Source organism: Zalophus californianus, chromosome 5, assembly GCF_009762305.2.
Source record: "Zalophus californianus isolate mZalCal1 chromosome 5, mZalCal1.pri.v2, whole genome shotgun sequence".
In the NCBI taxonomy this organism is placed as follows: domain Eukaryota; kingdom Metazoa; phylum Chordata; class Mammalia; order Carnivora; family Otariidae; genus Zalophus; species Zalophus californianus.
The window spans coordinates 6665525-6685647 of record NC_045599.1 but is presented as its reverse complement, the minus strand read 5'-3'; the positions used below and the strand labels follow the sequence as shown (position 1 = coordinate 6685647).

Genomic DNA, 20123 nt, shown 5'->3' with positions numbered 1-20123 from the left:
GCAAAAATGAACTTTTGGGACTTCATCAAGATAAAAAGCTTCTGCACAGCAAAGGAAAGAGTCAATAAAACTAAAAGGCAACACACGGAATGGGAGAAGATATTTGCAAATGACATATCAGATAAAGGGCTGGTATCTAAGATCTATAAAGAACTTAGCAAACTCAACACCCAAAAAAGAAAGAATCCAGTCAAGAAATGGGCAGAAGACTATGAACAGACACTTCTCCAAAGAAGACATACAAATGTCTAACAGACCCATAAAACAATGTTCCACATCCCTAGCCATCAGGGAAATACAAATCAAAACCACAATGAGTTACCACCTTACACCAGTTAGAATGACTAAAATTAACAAGACAGGGAGAAACAAATGTTGGCCAGGATGTGGAGAAAGGGGAACCCTCTTACACTATTGGTGGGGATGCAAGATGGTACAGTGACTCTGGAAAACAGTATGAAGGTGCCTCAAGATGTTAAAAATAGAGCTACTCTATGATCCAGCAATTGCACTACTGGGTATTTACCCCAAAGATACAGATGTAGTGAAAAGAAGGGGCACATCCACTCCAATGTTCATAGCAGCAAAGTCCACAATAGCCAGACTGGAAGGAGCCGAGATGTCCTTCAACAGATGAATGGATAAAGAAGATGTGGTTCAGAGGCACCTGGGTGGCTCAGTTGGTTAAGCGACTGCCTTTGGCTCAGGTCATGATCCTGGAGTCCCAGAATCGAGTCCTGGATCCAGCTCACTGCTCAGCAGGGAATCTGCTTCTCCCTCTGACCCTCCCTACTCTAATGCGCGTGCTCTCTCTCTCTCATTTTCTATCTCAAATAAATAAATAAAATCTTAAAAAAAAAATTTGGTTCATATATACAATGGAATATTACTCAGCCATCAAAAAGGATGAATACCCACCATTTGCATTGACATGGATGGAACTGGAGGGGGTTATGCTAAGTGAAATAAGTCAAGCAGAGAAAGACAATTATCATATGGTTTCACTCATATGTGGAATATAAGGAATAGTGCAGAGGACAATAGGGGAAGTGAGGGAAACTTGAATGGGAAGATATCAGAGAGGGAGACAAACCATGTGAGACTCACTATAGGAAACACTTCATTCATTTTTCTTCATAGCACTCTCTAATATATATTTTACTTGCTTGTTTATTGTTTTTCTCACTATAATGTAAACACCATGAAGACAAGAGGCTTTTTTGGTCTTTTTTTTCCCTCACTGTTCTAACAACAGTGCTTAGAGTAGAGCAGTGACTTACAGAGTAGGTATTCATTAGACATTTGTTGAATGAAGGAATAAATGAGACACAGGTTCTGGGGAACAAAGCAGTCTAAGAAACACTGCCTCTACCTTACTTAAAATAGCACCCCACCCTTCTAGGGCTCATCGTTTATCCCTTTAACTGGCTTTATTTTTCACAGTGCCTATCACATTTTGGCACATTACATATTACTTGATTCTTGAGTACCTCGTCTATTAGAAAGCGAGTTCCATGAGAGCAAGCACGTTTTGTCCTCTGCTGTTCCTGGTGTCTAGGGCCTCAGTGCATATATGTGGAATGAACAATGACAAACTTGAGTGCACCATTGGCTGCAGAATCTCACAAATTGGCATAACTTATTTTTCTGACCCGGGTGTTTTGGAACACACTTTACAATGTTAAATAACCAAAATTCAGACAAGTAAATTTTAAAGATCTCTTTGGCTTCATTAATTTATTCGTGAATCAGGCAGCATCCCATCTAGCAAATAGAGGTGAGCTCCAAAAGGCTGCAGAAAAAGGTTTTAAAGGTAGAGGAGTAGAAAAACTAAAATTATTACCAAAGAATTCATTGTTTTAGGCAAGGTTGCTCTCCTAAGGGGATTAGAGGGTGTCTATCATTAAATTTCCTAATGCTGACCAAGAAATCCCCACAGTGACTGGTTAAATATCTTGGGGGGGTCAAAACTGTACTCAAGTCCTCCAAGCATGCATTGTATATCTGCTTGGTAAATGAGTAGGAAAACTACCTTGTCCTTAGGACAATGCTTCTTATTCCTGCATTCTTTGATGTTACAACTTTTATTCCTGCCTATATGTTAATCTTTAATCTTTTGAGCTTTTACAAGAGGTAAAAAAGCATATAACCCTATAAAACCGGTTCATTCTCCAGAGCACTCCCTTCTTTGTGAAGATCATGTTTCCTGGGCAGCTGTCCTAACTTAGGCTCAAATAAAACCTTCTTTCTTTCTTTTAGAGATTCTAAAAGGTTTGTTCATTTTGCAGCTCACTTTTATGTCCTGTCTTATTCGGGGGCTCCCAACCTGATGGTTATCAACCCAAATTCCTCAGGACACAAAACAAGCTTAGTAAGATTTTGTTGTTTTTGCTAGATATCTGCAACTTTCAGGACTATAGTTCTTGGACATAAAATAAGAAAATGTGCTGGAAGGTGGCATGCTTGGCTCTAGAATTTAAGGATCCCATTAGCTAAGCCTTTGGGTTCTCAGACCTGAACTAATACCTGGAAGGGATGGGCCACAGGGTTGATGTTTGTGCATGTTTTACAGTGTACCTTGTTGCATGGAAGTTTTCTTGATGTTGGTGGGTGACCTAGTATCAATCTAACCCATTCCACGACCCACCTATCCTAACCCAGGAGTCTTCTTGAAGTGGCAAGTGCTCTAATAGCCTTTAAGTGCTCGACCTATGCCCACCAATTTTTGTAGCTTTTTGGCTTCTGAGATCCCCACTAGCAATAGCCCTTATCTACATCAAACAAGACAAACAAATACGTGCACCTTAGTGTATTGGCAGTAACCAAGAGATATTAGTGGTCACAAGAAGGCCTTGTTGCACACCATTGCCAATTCCCATGGAACCTGCTGAGATTGTCCATCCAGGGAATTGTGGTCTGAAAGGCTAGGTGCTTGGACCTGGGCTGACCCTCTGCCAGCTCAGTTGTGCTCCAGGCAAATATACAAGCTCAGTTGGCTCTGGGAATGACTGTCTAGCAACTCAAGTTGATGTTCCCTATAAAAGAATGCCAATTAGATTGGGAGCTCAAATGCAAAAGGAGTGGAACTCAGAACTCAGAAGAACTAACCTACAGCCCTTGCAAATGTGAGAAAGACAGTGACATCAAAGTGGTCATAGAGAGCATGCCCATTTTTCTTATTGTCCCTGAAAGCTGCCAGAGGCTTGCTTCGAATCCCACCGCTGCTACCAAATCTGTTAAATAACAAAAACTTAAGTAAATTTAAAAAATCTAATTGGCTTTATTAATTGATTTATGAACCAGGCAGCATCCCATCTAGCAAGCAGTGGGGAGCTCCAAAGGGCTACACAAAAGGAAATGTTTTTAAAGATAATGAGGGAATGGGGAAAAAAGGAAATTAGCCAAGAACCCATTGTTTTAAGCAAAGTTGTCCTTCTAAGGAGAATTGAAGGGATCTATCAGTATATTTCCTCTTGCTGACCAGGAAATCTCCATGTTGACTGGTTGAAGGCTATTATTTCTGTGTGGTTGAAACTGCAGTTAGGTTAGGCATTAAGCATTGCTTTACTGATTTGAGGTCTTAACCTAAGTGACACCATTTTGAGCCTGATTTTCTTTTTAACAACGATAAAAACAAAAAATAAACGCCTTGTGGAGAAAAGCAAATGCAAAAGCTCTTCTACTTAGCTGTCTTAGATGTTTAGCATAGTTTGTTCCCAAGAATATTTGTGTTTAGACAAACTCTTTGAAGCCAAGTCACCCTTTTCTGTGAAGTACACTGCCCCATGTATCTTATAAAGCAGTGATCCTCAAGGTGTGAAGGTAAGGGTGGGTTGGGGTGAAGGGGGTATTTTGCTTCTCCAATGTTAAAAAGAAAACCACAGCCCCAAAATGGTGTCACTTAGGTTGAATCCCTAAATTGAGGATTAACACTAATCTAATTGCAGTTTAGGGGCATCTCGCTAACTCAGGCAATAGAGAATGCGATTCTTGATATTAGGGTTGTGGGTTCAAGCCCTATGTTGGGTGTGGAGATTACTTTAAAAAATACAATCTTTTAAAAAAAGGAAAAAAAGAAATTGTAAACGAAAAAATACATAAAAAATATAATAATTGCAGTTTCAACCTCCCCCAGAAATGTAGTCTTTACCAGTAAATAATGTTTTTTGATCAGTGCCAGTCTTCCTCATGGGCCCTCTCCATCCCCCAAAGGCAGATGAGGTCAACTGCAGATAAGACTCCTTGCCTTTCCCCACAAGTGATAGAAGTATCTCCCAGAACAATCCTTTTCTTTTGCTAATAGCTTTCTTGTCCCACCTTCCTTCTATAAAAACTTTCCGTTTTGTATAATTCATCATAGCATTCTTCTGTTTGCTAGATGGGATGCTGCCTGATTTGTGAATTATTTAATAAAGCCAATTAGATCTTTAAAATTTACTCAGTTGAATTTTTTATTTAACATCGAAGACACTGGAGACATTTTTAGTTGTCATAACTGGAGGGACAAGGGTGTAGTGCTACTGACACCTAGTAGGTTGAGGCCAGGAATGTTCAAATATTCTACAATTAAAATTGCCAGATTTAGCAAATAAAATACACAAGGGGTAGTGTCTCCACATAAAATACAGAACTCTCAATTATATATGAATCTTAAATTAACACTGTTGTTTACCTGAAAATCAAATTTAACAGGTCACCATGTATTTTATCTGGTGATTTTACTCCTAATGCACAGGACAGGCCCCCAATACAAAGAATTATCCAGGCCAAAATGTCCCGACTGCGGAGGTTAAGAAATCACAGAACAGAGGCGCCTGGGTGGCTCAGTTGGTTAAGCAACTGCCTTTGGCTCAGGTCATGATCCTGGAGTCCCGGGATCGAGTCCCGCATTGGGCTCCCTGCTCGGCAGGGAGTCTGCTTCTCCCTCTGACCCTCCTCCCTCTCATGCTCTCTGTCTCTCATTCTCTCTCTCGCAAATAAATAAAAAAATCTTAAAAAAAAAAAAAAATCACAGAACAGTGGTTTTCAAAACCTAGTTTGCATCAGGATCGCCTCAAGGGACATAAAGACAGGGATTGCTGGGCCTGCCCTCAGTTTCTCATTCGACATTGCTCCAGGGACATTGCTCCAGGATTTGCTTTTTTACTAAGTTCCCAGGTGAAGCAGCTGTTGGTCTGGGGCCGCACTGGAGAACTGCTGGGTCCGCCTTTTGGTGGATGTGGAGCCAAAAGACACAACCACGCCAAAGAATAGGAAAATTAAGAGTTTTACTTGCAACTAGGAGAAAACCGGGGATCTTTCCCAAAACAGTGTCTCCTCCTTTGAACAAAATTGGGTAAGTTTCAAGCTAAGGGAGCATACAGATTCCTGAAGGGGTTTTCACAAGGGGAATCCATAATGGCAGTGGGGTAGAAGTCATCCTAAGTTGACTGAGTCCAGGTCAAACTCAATGCCAGCCACGGTCGGCCCCATCAATTCTGTGGCTCCATTTGGTCTTGTATCTGGGTGCTCGGAGAGGTTTAGATCCTGCAAAAGTAACCGAAGTATGCGTGTCAGGTAGTCTTCACTCCTGAGTCAGCCCTGGGAGTTTTGCCGCTGATTTGTTGTACCTTACATAATTATGTGGCTGTTGGCTCTTATATTCTTTGGCAAGATGGCCGGAGGGCCTGGAATGACTTTTCTTATGTCGAGAAAGCGATGACTGTCTTTTCCCAGAGACCCCCTACATCTTCCTGTTTACAGAACCACCATCATAGAGCGAAAAATGGCTTCGTGCCTTTGCGAGTACGAGCGACAAACGTGTCTCAGCTACTTCGGGAGTGAGCTGGGTGAGAGGAGCCGGCGTGCAATTCCGCGGACACTTCTGCCGCTCTTACCAACCCGCGGAGGTACTTCCCAGTTCCCTCTAGGTTCCGCGGAGGCCCGGGCCTCTCGGTGGTTGCTCGGGTCGGGGGCGTGGCCGGGGCGTGGTCGGGGCGGGACACAGAAGGCGAGCCCGGGCGCCGCGAGCGCTCTGGTGCCGGACGTTGCGCGGCCGCGACGCCCCACCTCTCGCGGTCGGGCACTTGGGGTTCGTTGCGCCGCGCTGCGTCGCGCGCAGCTCGCCCAGACTTCGGCCGCCCGGAGCGCGGAGGTAGGCGTCGGCCCGCTCGAGTCGCTGACCTGCCCTGGTTTGGGTGTGTGAGAGGCAGGGCCTGGCGTTGCGTTTTCTCAACGGTGCCCGAGGCGGGGGCCCTCCGTGCCGTGCGCGGATGGTGGGCGGGAGGGACTGGTTCAGGGACAATGGGCTCCTGGGCACCAAGCTGCTAGGGGCCGGCAGTGGCGCTCCTGCAGCGGGGCGGGGAGGCGGGCCGGGCGCTGCGGACTCAGCCAGGGCGACCTGAGAACCTTTGGGCAGCCAGGGTGCTCTGACGCAGGATGCCCTGGGGAACAGGGGCCGGGACCTGTGGGCGGAGTCGGGGCTGCGGTGGGGCCTGGTGGGGCGCAGATCGCGTGCCACGCACCCTCAGGGAAGGGGTGGCTCTGCGACGTGCGGATGCAGCGGGTCTCGGGCGCTTCTGTCGCTCCTGCCTGCCCCTGCGATTGCGGAGTGTCTTTTGTTTTCCTCTCCCTTTTTCCGTTTGATGTTGTGATTGGGGCAGGGGGGAAGGGGGCCGCTGTCTCACAAAGGCTTTTCCGGAGCCGTTTTGCACGTGGCTCAACTTTGAGGCGTTTACATTTATAAAATGTCTTTTTTTTATTCTTTTTGAAATAATTTCAGAATTTAAAAAAATGTTTAGAAACTAGTACAAAGTATTCTCACCTTTTATTCCTTTAGGCTCCCCAAATGTTAACATCTAATTTAACAGAACAGGAAAACTAGGACACTTTATCTACAGATTTTATTCGGATTGGCCTGCTCCTCTCACCCATTTCCTTTCTGTGGGATAGGATCCAAGTCAGGATTTAGTTGCATTTAGTTGTGTTGTCTCACTGGAAAAATTTACATTTTAAACAGTGGAGGCCCCCCGTCTCTCCCCGCCAAGATCCTTCAGAGTGGCCTTGGAAGCACCCGGTCTCAAGTCAAAGGGTCTTTCCTTCCTCTGTGCCAGGCCCAATAGAGAATGTGCAGCAGGGCCTCGGGCAGCTTTGGCGCTCGTGGTCCCCCTCTGTGCCTTGACCCACCTAGTCCTAGCCGGTCAGCCTCACCTGGTTCTCCTCCTGCTTCTCAGGCCTACCTTCTTCTGTCCTGATATCTCTGAAGATGCCCTCCTTGGCCATCTTCTCTTTCAGTCTGGGTATTTTCCCTGGGTGATCTCTTGTGGCTTCAAGGATTCTTGTGGTTTTGAGCATACCCCAAATCCTCAGAAAACTCACTCGGTGATGATTCCAGCCCAGGCCATTTCTCTGTTCCAGACTCACATAGCCTGTGGCGTACACAATACCTTTATGGGCTATCTCAAAAGCATTTCTGTCTCAATATGAGTATATCTCAGCTCACTCACATCTGGTCCTCTTCTAGTGCCCCCAGATTCTGTGAATGATACCACCCTACCCTAGCCACTCAGCCACTCCTGGGGAAGGCCTCCCTGATGAGCTCTTTCCCTACCCCTAGTCAATCCAGACTTGGTTTCCTTTTTGAACCCTCCCTGGGCTGCCCCACTTTTCTCCATGGGAACCACCATCCTACATTTTGTCTCCCTGTGCTTGCTTTGGTGCCCTCACTCAGTTGTCCACACCACAGTCAGACTAAGCTTATTAAAATGTACAAGTGATTGTGTCATACTCTGTCTGTAATCTTTTAAAATTTCCCTTTACTAAAAAAAAAAGGGGGGAGATAAGATATAGACCATTAACTATAGAGAACAAACTGATGGTTACTGGAGGGGATGGGAGTGGGGGCATGGGTTAAATAGGTGATGGCGATTAAGGAGAGCACTTTTGGTGAGCATCAGGTGATACATAGAATTATTGAATCACTCTGTACGTGAAACTAATATAACACTGTATGTTGACTAGGATTAAAATAAAAACTTAAGGGGCGCCTGGGTGGCTCAGGTTAAGTGTCTGCCTTCGGCTCAGGTTATGGTCCCAGGGTCCTGGGATCGAGCCTTACATTGGGCTCCTGGCTCAGCGGGGTGCCTGCTTCTCCCTCTCCCTCTGCCTCTCTCCCTGCTCATGCTCTCTTTCTCCCTCTATCTCTGTGTCTCAAATGAATAAATAAAATCTTTAAAAAAATAAAAACTTAAAATTAAAGATGCAAAAATAAATAAATAAAACTTCCCTGTGCTGTAGGACAAAGGGGAGTCTTCTTAGTGGTGCCCTCAAAGCCCTGAAATGGCTGGTCCAGCCTCTTCTTGTACCCTCTCCCTCAGGTTCCCTGCTCTGCTCTAACGGCTTTGCTTTTCTCCTTGTTTGCTGTTTCCCCTACAGGGATTCTGTTCCCTGTCTACTCAGGGAATTCTTAACTCTTCTTGCACATCTCCATCTAGTCATCTTTTCCTGAGGGAAGTTTTCTGTGACCTCCCTAACTAGGTCCATGTCCTGTTTTGCAGATCCTAATCTCTACCATCTCTGCTTGGTAGCCCTGTTAAAGTGGCAATTTTATACATACATGGTTAGCACCTGGTAGACACTTTTGATGTTTTCCAAATGAATGAGGAAGTGTTGGGGTACTTAATACGGTTGCTTAACAGCCTCTATCTGAATGTTATTGTTGTTGGGAATTTGCTTAGCATATAGGGGCACTGCATACTCTTGTTCCATTTCTCTGTTGGTGCTGTCAGGCAGGGCAAGAGGGAGCCACACAGGAGGGGATGGAGAACCTAGAGAGAACAGCCAGAGGAGCATTGAAAGGGAGAAGTAGCTTCTGCTGTTCTTGCTGCTTAGCTTCTCTTTCTGTCCTGGTTGAATCCACTGTGTTAACTGACTTCATTGACAGGCTCTCTCCTACTCTCCATTTCCTGTGCATGGTTTCAGAGAATCTTTACAAATATATTTTGGTTAGGGTCAAGCAAATATCAGTAGTTCCTAGTTCTATTCTAAATAGCTGACTCAAAGTCTGTAGGTGAAATGGAAATGAAGGCCTGATGGAGGAGGAGGTAGATTGGGTTCCCTGAACTATGGCCACTTGCTCTGTGGTGTGAGTTGTTCAGTTCAGCAGGTATTCACTGGGGGCATGTGAGGAGCTGTGTTGGCTTCTGGGGATATAAAGGTGAATAAATTCTGCAACTGCCTGGCCATGGGGCACATGGTGAGGTCAGCATGTGGTAATCAAGGTGAAAGCCGTATGAGAGGAACCCTTGACTTGGAGAAGGACGAGCAGAGGCAGGGTCTGGGTGGGGGAGCCCTGGGGACCAGGCTGGTTGGTGGCCTTGACCTAATTCCAGGACTCTTGCAATTGTGACCTGGAGAGGTTCTCAGCTGGGTGTAAGGATGGGCCCATGTCACAATGACTGGGTGGGGGCTGTCACTGAGTGCTGGTGAATGGAAGAGGAGGGCCTGGGGCACAACAGAGAAAAAGGGGATGAGGTGGGCCTGGCTGAAATGGTAGCACAGGAGGTCACACTCTCTGACCCCAAACTGGCCAGACGTGTTTGTTATTTTTATGTTTATCAAAGTCATACTAAAGCACTCCTAATCAAACACAGAATTTCTGTAGCAAAATGTATGGATATCTACAGTTAAGAATAGAAATAGACATTGCAAAGAGCCTCCCATCATTTTAGATTTTGCTACCAGAGTTTGTTGCTGAATTTTGAAGAAGTATTCAGTTTTCCCAGCACTTTTGACTTGTGAGAATTGTGGGTGAGGGGTTGTGGATCTGAAATGATAGCTAATGCTTATAGAGCTTCACATGCACTGATTCTTGTACTCACAACAACCCTACTAGGATTGGTACCTCGAAGATCCCATTTTATAGGTGAGACAAGGTCAGTGATCTGCCTGTAGTCACAGAGCTCACCACTGGTGGCCCTGTCATCTACATTCTTACCAGGCTGCTGACTTGTGAATGGGAAGTGGGGAGAGAGTTTGAAGGACCAGGTCTTTCTCCCACTCTTTAGACACCTAGCATCTACAGCCAGCCTGCCTGAGTACTCAGGAAGGTCTGCAGGGAAGGGAGGTGGGAGACCCAAAGAGGTCATAGTCACATACTCAGATTCCCTGAGGGCCCGTGGGGGTTCATTTCCAGGATGCTGCATCTTGTGGTCTGGTTGGACAGTGAGCTTTTCTCAAAAGCTGTAGGGGAAGTTACATGCAGCATCAAGCAGAGCAGAGGAGGAGGTAAGGTGGTGACAGACGCTGGTGTACAAGCTGCGATGTGGGCAGGCTGGGCTTTGGGAAATAAGGGTTCTGTAAGCAGGTTCTTCGTGAGACTGTAGAGTGGGGACATGACTGTTTTCTAATTTTCTTCCACCCGCTGTGCAAGATACATGTGTTCTGGAACACCCCAGATGAACACTTTCTGCTTGCCACTCCCTTATCACTGCAGACCGCTGCCCACCTGAGGGGCACTGAGCAGGTTACCCCAGTAGTGTTTGCTCACGTGTGTGCAAGTATCCCAGTGCCTTTGTGTGTGCATGTTTGAGTGTGCAAAAATACATATAAAATGCATATGAGCCGGAATAATGAAACAACTCTGACTATCCCACTCAGTTTAAGAAATAGAACTTTACTAAAACCTTAGAAATCCTCTGTGTGTCTGCTCCAATTGCATCTTTTCTCTTCAGAGGTAACCACTATCTTGAAGTTCCTTTTAATCATTTCCTTGCTTTTCTTTATAGTTTTACCATGTGTATGTGTTTGCAGATTATATATATATATGTTTTGTTTTAACTTTTTGGTCCTTATAAAATGAAGCATGTAGCAAGCTTTCTGGGGTGTTTTGCTCAGTGTATTTTTGCGATTCATTCAGTGGGATGTGTGGCTGAAGTTCTTCATTTCAGTTTTTCTGTTGGATGGTACTGCATCCGTTCCAGTGGTGGCCATTGGGGCTGTCTCTGGTTTCTGCTACTGTAAATAAACAGTGTTGGAGTGGGCATTCTTATTCTGGTCTCGGGTGCACAGGTACAGTAGTTCCATTAGAGCAGTGGTGATCGAATAGGGTGGTGTGGCATGGGGAGGGGAAAAATGGGTGTGGAGGAGACAGGGAGACACTTTTGGTTGTCATACCTGGCAAGTGGGGAGCTACTGTATCTAACCGGTAGAGTCTACCCGTGCTGCTAAACATTCTGTGATGCACAGGACAGCCTTCCCCATGTCCTCCATCCCTCTCACACACTAAAGAATTGTTGAGCTCCAGGTACCAGTGCTAAGGCTGAGAATGCCTGCTCCAGGGTAAATACCTGGGGTGGATTTCTGGGTAGGTAGGTTTGGGTGTGTTCAACTTTAGTAGATACGAATGCATTATTTACACTCCCTTCAGCAGTATGGGGCTTCTAATATTACTCATTGACTTTTCCAACACCTGATAATGTGTGTCTTAAAATTTTTCCTAACCTAGAATGCAAGCTGGTGCAGCCACTCTGGAAAATAGTATGGATATTCCTCAAAAAGTGAAAAATAGAGCTACCCTATGACCCAGCAATTACACTACTAGGTATTTATCCAAAGGATACACACATAGTGATTTGAAGGGGCACATGCACCCCAGTGTTTATAGCAGCAATGTCCACAATAGCCGAAGTATGGAAAGAGCCCAGAAGTCCATCGACAGGTGAAAGGATAAAGAAGATGTGGTATATAACCCCCCCACAAAATGGAATATTATGCAGCCATCAAAAAGAATGAAATCTTACCATTTGTGATGATATGGATGGAACTAGAGGGTATTATACTAAGTGAAATAAGTCAGTCAGAGAAAGTCAATTATATGTGGAATTTAAGAAGCAAAACAGGATCATAGGGGAAGGGAGGGAAAAATAAAATAAGACAAAATCAGAGAGGGAGACAAACCATAAGAGACTCTTAACTCTAGGAAACAAACTGAGGGTTGCTGGAGGGGAGGGGGGTGGGGGGATGGGGTAACTGGGGTGATGGGCATTAAGGAGGGCACTTGATGTAATCAGCACTGGGTGTTTTATGCAACTGATGAATCACTAAACTCTACCTCTGAAACTAAAAAAAAAAAAAAAAAATTGCCAAACTAGTATATGCAAAGTGATATCTCAATTGTGGTTAAAATTTTTATTTCCTGAATAGTAATGAGATTGACTGTCTTTGCATGTTTGTGTGCTGTTTGTATTTCCTTTGAGAAGTGCCTCCTGATATCCTTTCGCCCATTTCCCTGTTGTGTTAATTATGTTTTTCTTAATTGTTCCTGTGATATCTTTATATGTCTTAAATTCTTTATATCTCCTAGATACTAATCCCTTGTATCTGTTACAGATAGCTTTTTCTATTTATGAGTTTCTCCTGATGAACCAAGAAGTTCTTAGTTTAAACGTGGCGTAATTGATCAATCATTTTCGTTATGTTTAATACTTTCTGCAGACAGATGTGGTTCCCCAGGTAGATGTGACTCCCTTTACGAGCACATCTAAGCAAGGCTGGAGCTGGATCACAGTTCTGCTTCAGGGTCCACAGCTGGGACTAAGGTGAGCAGGTCCGCCTCCCAGGTCTTGGATAGGTGTGTCTCCTCCTGGTCCCCTGGGCTTTCCCTAGACTGGCAGAGAGAGGCTGAAACCAAGTCTCCGGGCCGCTTAAGGGTCCATAGCTGACACTGACATTGGCAGGCCCAATACCAGAGGCATGGATGGGGATTGCTGGGTTCCTGAGTGAGCAGGACTAAGGGCAGGGCTAGAGCTTGGACACAGAGCTTCACTGGGATCCATAGTCTGGTCCAAGGCTGGCAGGCCTGTTACAGGGATGTGTACAGTGTGGCTCTTCCGGAGTTTCTTGGCACATGGCACTGGTTGCAAGAAGAGGACCAAGTAGACCTAGAGCTGAGTCCCTAGCGAGTTGGGGCTACTTGTGGATGAGAGGACAGGTCACATTTGGTGAGCTTGCAACCAGAGTGTTGGCCTATCTTTTCAAAGAAGAGACCCTTGGTCTTGGGGTTCATCTGGGTTTTGAAGCCTTCTATCTGGATCCCAAAGCGCCTACAAAAGCACTTTTTCCACAGTTGGCTGCTAGATCTTTGTGTAGGGAGACACAAGCTGGGGACTTTCTGTTCTGCCATCTTGCTGACATCATTGCTGTTTATATAAGATCGACTCAAAATGTCGGTTCTGCTGTTCAAGTCTCAGGAATTTTGTCTGCTTGATCATTAATCTCTGAAAGAGATACATTGAAATCTGTCATTATTGGTGATAGATTTGTTAGTGTCAGTTACTTTTTATTATTATTATTATTATTATTATGTTAATTACCATACATTATTTCATTAGTTTTTGATGTAGTGTTCCATGATTCATTGTTTGCGTATAACACCCAGTGCTCCATGCAGAACGTGCCCTCTTTAATACCCATCACCAGGTCCATCCCCCCACCCCCCTCCCCTCTAGAACCCACAGATTATTTTTCAGAGTCCATAGTCTCCCCCTCCAGTTTCCTCCCCTTCATTCTTCCCCTGCTGCTATCTTCTTTTTTTTTTTTTATAACATATAATGTATTACTTGTTTCAGAGGTACAGGTCTGTGATTCAACAATCTTACACAATTCACAGCGCTCACCATAGCACATACCCTCCCCAATGTCTATCACCCCGTCACCCCATCCCTTCCACCACCCACCACTCCAGCAACCCTCAGTTTGTTTCCTAAGATTAAGAATTCCTCATATCAGTGAGGTCATATGATACATGTCTTTCTCTGATTGACTTATTTTGCTCAGCATAACACCCTCCAGTTCCATCCACATCCTCGCAAATGGCAAGATCTCATTCCTTTTGATGGCTGCGTAATATTCCATTTGTGTGTGTCTGTGTGTGTGTGTGTGTGTAATAAATAATATATATAGTATACAATATATATATAATACAATATATAATATTCCACTGTATGTGTATATATATATATACATATATGTGTGTATATACCACATACATATATATATATATATACCGTATCTTCTATATCCATTCATCTGTCGATGGCCATCTTGGCTATTTCCACAGTTTGGCTATTGTGGACATTGCTGCTATAAACATTGGGGTGCACGTACCCCTTCGGATCCCTACATTTGTATCTTTGGGTAAATACCCAATAGTGCAATTGCTGGGTCATATGGTAGCTCTATTTTGAACTTTTTGAGGAACCCCCATACTGTTTTCCAGAGTGGCTGCCCCAGCTAGCATTCCCACCAACAGTAGGAGGGTTCCCCTTTCTCCGCATCCCCGCCAACATCTGTCGTTTCCTGACTTGTTAATTTTAGTCATTTTGACTGGTGTGAGGTGGTATCTCATGGAGGTTTTGATTTGGATTTCCCTGATGCCGAGCGATGTTGGACACTTTTTCATGTGTCTGTTGGCCATTTGGATGTCTTCTTTGGAAAAATGTCTGTTCATGCCTTCTGCCCATTTCTTGATTTGATTATTTGTTCTTTGGGTGTTGAGTTTGATAAGTTCTTTATAGATTTTGGATACTAGCCCTTTATCGATATGTCATTTGCAAATATCTTCTCCCATTCTGTCGGTTGTCTTTTGGTTTTGTGGACTGTTTCTTTGCTGTGCAAAAACTTTTTATCTTGATGAAATCCCAATAGTTCATTTTGCCCTGGCTTCCCTTGCCTTTGGTGCTGTTTCTAGGAAGAAGTTGCCGTGGCTGAGGTCGAAGAGGTTGCTACCTGTGTTCTCCTTTAGGATTTTGATGGACTCCTGTCTCACGTTTAGGTCTTTCAACCATGTGGAGTCTATTTTTGTGTGTGGTGTAAGGAAATGGTCCAGTTTCATTCTTCTAAATGTGGCTGTCCAATTTTCCCAACACCATTTGTTGAAGAGACTGTCTTTTTTCCATTGGACATTCGTTCCTGCTTTGTCAAAGATGAGTTGACTGTAGAGTTGAGGGTCCATTTCTGGGCTCTCTATTTTGTTCCATTGATCTATGTGTCTGTTTTTGTGCCAGTACCATACTGTCTTGATGATGACAGCTTTGTAATAGAGCTGGAAGTCTGGAATTGTGATGCCACCAGCTTTGCTTTTCTTTTTCAACATTCCTCTGGCTATTCGGGGTCTCTTCTGGTTTCATACAAATTTTAGGATTATTTGTTCCATTTCTTTGAAAAAAGTGGATGGTATTTTGATGGGGATTGCATTGAATGTGTAGATTGCTCTAGGTAGCATTGACATCTTCACAATGTTTGTTCTTCCAATCCATGAGCATGGAACGTTTTTCCATTTCTTTGTGTCTTCTTCAATTTCTTTCATGAGTATTTTATAGTTTTCTGAGTACAGATCCTTTGCCTCTTTGGTTAAATTTATTCCTAGGTATCTTACAGTTTTGGGTGCAATTGTAAATGCGATCGACTCCTTGATTTGTCTCTCTTCTGTCTTGTTGTTGGTGTGTAGGAATGCCACTGATTTCTGTGCATTGATTTTATGTCCTGCTACTTTACTGAATTCCTGTATGAGTTCTAGCAGTTTTGGGGTGGAGTCTTTTGGGTTTTCCACATACAGTATCATATCATCTGCAAAGAGTGAGAGTTTGACTTCCTCTTTGCCGATTTGGATGCCTTTGATTTCTTTGTGTTGTCTGATTGCTGTGGCTAGGACTTCTAATACTATGTTGAATAGCAGTGGTGAAAGTGGACATCCCTGCCATGTTCCTGACCTGGGGGGAAAAGCTCTCAGCTTTTTCCCATTGAGAATGATATTCGCTCTAGGTTTTTCATAAGTGGCTTTTATGATGTTGAGGTATGTACCCTCTATCCCTATACTCTGAAGAGTTTTGATCAAGAAAGGATGCTGTACTTTGTCAAATGCTTTTTCTGCATCTACTGAGAGGATCATATGATTCTTTTTTTTTTTTTAAGATTTTATTTATTAGAGAGAGAGAGAGAGAGCACATGAGAGGGGGGAGGGTCAGAGGGAGAAGCAGACTCCCCGCCGAGCAGGGAGCCTGATGTGGGACTCAATCCCAGGACTCCAGGATCATGACCCGAGCCGAAGGCAGTCGCTTAACCAACTGAGCCACCCATGCGCCCGAGAGGATCATATGATTCTTGTTCTTTCTTTTGTTAATGTATTGTATCAAGTGATTGATTTGTGGATGTTGAACCAACATTGCAGCCCAGGGATAAATCCCACTTGGTCGTGGTGAATAATCCTTTTAATTTACTGTTGTATCCTATTGGCTAGTATTTTGGTGAGAATTTTTGCATCCATTTCATCAAGGATATTGGTCTGTATTTCTCCTTTTTGATGGGGTCTTCGTCTGGTTTTGGGATCAAGGTAATGGTGGCCTCATAAAATGAGTTTGGAAGTTTTCCTTCCATTTCTATTTTTTGGAACAGTTTCAGGAGAATAGGTATTAATTCTTCTTTAAATGTTTGGTAGAATTCCCCTGGCAAGCCATCTGGCCCTGGGCTTTTGTTTGTTGGGAGATTTTTGATGACTGCTTCAGTTTCCTTAGTGGTTATAGGTCTGTTCAGGATATCTATTTCTTCCTGCTTCAATTTTGGTAGTTGATACATCTCTAGGAATGCACCCATTTCTTCCAGGTTATCTAATTTGCTGGCATAGAGTTGCTCATAATATGTTCTTAGAATTCTTTGTATTTCTTTGGTGTTGGTTGTGATCTCTCCTCTTTCATTCATGATTTTGTTGATTGGGGTCATTTCTCTTTTCTTTTGGATAAGGCTGGCCAGGGGTTTATCAATCTTGTTAATTCTTTCAAAGGACCAAGGTCCTAGTTTCGTTGATCTGTTCTACTGTTCTTTTGGTTTCCATTTCATTGATTTCTGCTCTGATCTTTATTTCTCTTCTCCTGCTGGGTTTAGGCTTTATTTGCTGTTCTTTCTCCAGCTTCTTTAGGTGTAGGGTTAGGTTGTGTATTTGAGACCTTTCTTGTTTCTTGAGAAAGGCTTGTATTGCTATATACTTTCCTCTTAGGACTGCCTTTGCTGTATCCCAAAGATTCTGAACAGTTGTGTTTTCATTTTCATTGGTTTCCATGAATTTTTTTAATTCTTCTTTAATTTCCTGGTTGACCCATTCATTCTTTAGTAGGATTCTCTTTAGCCTTCATGTATTTGAGTTCTTTCTGACTTTCTTCCTGTGATTGAGTTCTAGTTTCAAAGCATTGTGGTCTGAAAATATGCAGGGAATAATCCCAATCTTTTGGTACCGGTTGAGACCTTGATTTGTGACCTAGGATGTGATCAATTCTGAAGAATGTTCCATGGGCACTAGAGAAGAATGTGTATTGCGTTGCTTTGGGATGGAATGTTCTGAACATGTTGTGAAGTCCATTTGGTTCAGGGTGTCATTTAAAGTCTTTATTTCCTTGTGGATCTTTTGCTTCGATGATCTGTCCATTCCAGTCAGGGGTGTGTTAAAGTCCCCCACTATTATTGTATTGTTGTCAATGTGTTTCTTTGCTTTTGTTATTAATTGCCTTATATAATTGGCTGCTCCCATGTTAGGGGCATAGATATTTACAGTTGTTAGATCTTCTTGTTGGATGGACCCTTTAAGTAGGATATAGTGTCCTTCTTCATCTCTAATTACAGCCTTTGTTTTACAATCTAATTTGTCTGATATAAGGATTGCCACCCAGCTTCCTTTTGGTGTCCATTAGCATGGTAAATGGTTTTACACCCCCTCACTTTCAATGTGGGGGTGTCTTTGGGTCTAAAATGAGTCTCTTGCAGACAGCATATTGATGGGTCTTGTTTTTTAATCCAATCTGATAGCCTGTGTTTTTTGATTGGGGCATTTAGCCCATTTACATTCAGGGTAACTATTGAAAGATGTGAATTTAGTGCCATTGTATTGCCTGTAAGGTGACTGTTACTGTATATTGTCTGTGTTCCTTTCTGATCTATGCTGCTTTTAGGCTCTCTCTTTATTTAGAGGACCCCTTTCAATATTGCTTCTAGGACTGGTTTCATGTTTGCAAATTCCTTTAGTTTTTGTTTTGTCCTGGAAGCTTTTTATCTCTCCTCCTATTTTCAGTGACAGCCTAGCTGGGTATAGTATTCTTGGCTGCATATTTTTCTCGTTTAGTGCTCTGAAGATATCATGCCAGTCCTTTCTGGCCTGCCAGGTCTCTGTGGATAGGTCTGTTGCCAATCTAATGTTTCTACCATTGTTGGTTACATATCTCTTCTCCCGAGCTGCTTTCAGGATTTTCTCTTTGTCTCTGAGCCTTGTTAGTTTTACTATTAGATGTCGGGGTGTTGACCTGTTTTTATTGATTTTGAGAGGGGTTCTCTGCGCCTCCTGGATTTTGATGCCTGTTTCCTTCCCCACATTAGGGAAGTTCTCTGCTATAATTTGCTCCAACATACGTTCTGCCCCTCTCTCTCTTTCTTCTTCTCGGATCTCAATTATTCTAATGTTGTTTCATCTTATCGTGTAGTTTATCTCTCGAATTCTGCCCTCGTGATCCTGTAGTTGTTTCTCTCTCTTTTTCTCAGCCTCTTTATTTTCCATCATTTTGTCTTCTATATCGCTGATTCTCTCGTCTGCTTCATTTATGCTAGCAATTAGTGCCCCCATTTTTGATTGCACCTCATCAATAGCCTTTTTGATTTCGACTTGGTTAGATTTTAGTTCTTTTATTTCTCCAGAAAGGGTTTCTCTAATAACTTCCACGCTTTTTTCAAGCCCAGCTAGTATCTTTAAAATCATGATTCTGAACGCTAGGTCCGACAACGTACTAATGTCCGTATTGAGTAGGTCCCTGGCAGACGGTACTACCTCTTGTTCTTTTGCTGAGGTGATTTTTTTTGTCTTGTCTTTTTGTCCAGAGGAGAATAAATGAATGAGAGAACAAAATGCTAACAGGTTAATGACGTCCCCAGCAAATATACTCTATGCAAATCAGAAAAGACCTGAAACCAGGGAAAAGAAAGGGAAAGAAAGAGGAAAAAGATCAAAACAAAACAAAAAACACAGAATATGATCAAATATGATCAGGCTAGTGCATCAATCAGTGCCACAGACTAGATTTTGGGCGTATTTTGGTCTATTAGAAGAAAGTGCCTCCTAAAATTTTAAGGGAAGAAAGACTTATATATGTACAAAATAAGGGTTGATACAATGAAGGGATGGAAGATGACTGTAAAGATGAAAATTATAAAGGATTTTATAAAAGGAATTGATAAGATAAGTTGTTTGAAAAAAGAAAGAAGATTTAAAAAAGAAAAAGAAAAAAAAAGGGAGAGAATGTTATCAGGCAGGAGACTAGAACAAAGCCATATACTAGTGATTTAGGGTATATTTTGATCTGTTAGAAGAAACTGTATCTCAAAATTTTAAAGAGAGAACAACTTATATATATATATATATATATATATATATGCCAAAAATAAGGGTAACTACTATGAAGGAATAAAATATGATTCTAAAAATGAAAAATAAAAAAATTTTTTAAAAAAGGGATTGATAAGATGTTGGTTGAAAAAGGGAAAAAGAAAAATTCACAAAAAAAAACAGTTAAAAAAATTAACTTTGAAAAACTAATGAAAAACTAATGAATAAAAAAGCCATGAAATCTATGTACAGTATTCCCCTAGTGCTGGAGTTCTTCTGTTCTCCTTGATTGGTAAACTTGGTCTTGGCTTGCTGGCTGTTCTGCTGATCTTCAGGGGCCTGTTGCCGTGGTTCCCAAATGTCTTTGCTGGAGGTGGAATTGCCCCGCCCTTGTGGTCCGGGGTAAGCAATCTGCTTGGGTTTGCTCTCAGCTTTTTTCCCTGCAAGCTCTTGGCACAGCTTTGGCGGACCGGAGTGAAAATGGTGGCCTCCCAATCTCCACCTGGAGGAGCTGAGAACTCGGGGACCCGCTCCTCAGTGCGTCCCCAGAGAAAAGCAGTCACTCCCATCTCCCCTGTCTCCGGCCGCACTCCGTGCTCACCTGGCCTGTGACGGAGTGTTTCTATCTCTGGCACCCGACCCCGTGTGGAGTCTCCAAACCCAGCAGATCCCTGCGGTGCGCTCCCGCGCCGCTCCTCCTGGGGGAGGAAGGGGAGTCTCCCCGGCTCTG

General features: G+C 43.2%; 1 protein-coding gene across 1 annotated transcript in view; it reads left to right on the top strand.

The window, feature by feature from the left end:
* The first annotated feature begins 6003 nt into the window (after positions 1–6003).
* PGBD2 (piggyBac transposable element derived 2) overlaps positions 6004–20123 on the top strand; it is a 32888-nt gene continuing 18768 nt past the window's right edge. Inside the window, exon 1 of the mRNA XM_027606922.1 lies at positions 6004–6133. The gene's annotated coding sequence lies outside the window, so the exon portion shown is untranslated. The remainder of the gene's footprint in view (positions 6134–20123) is intronic.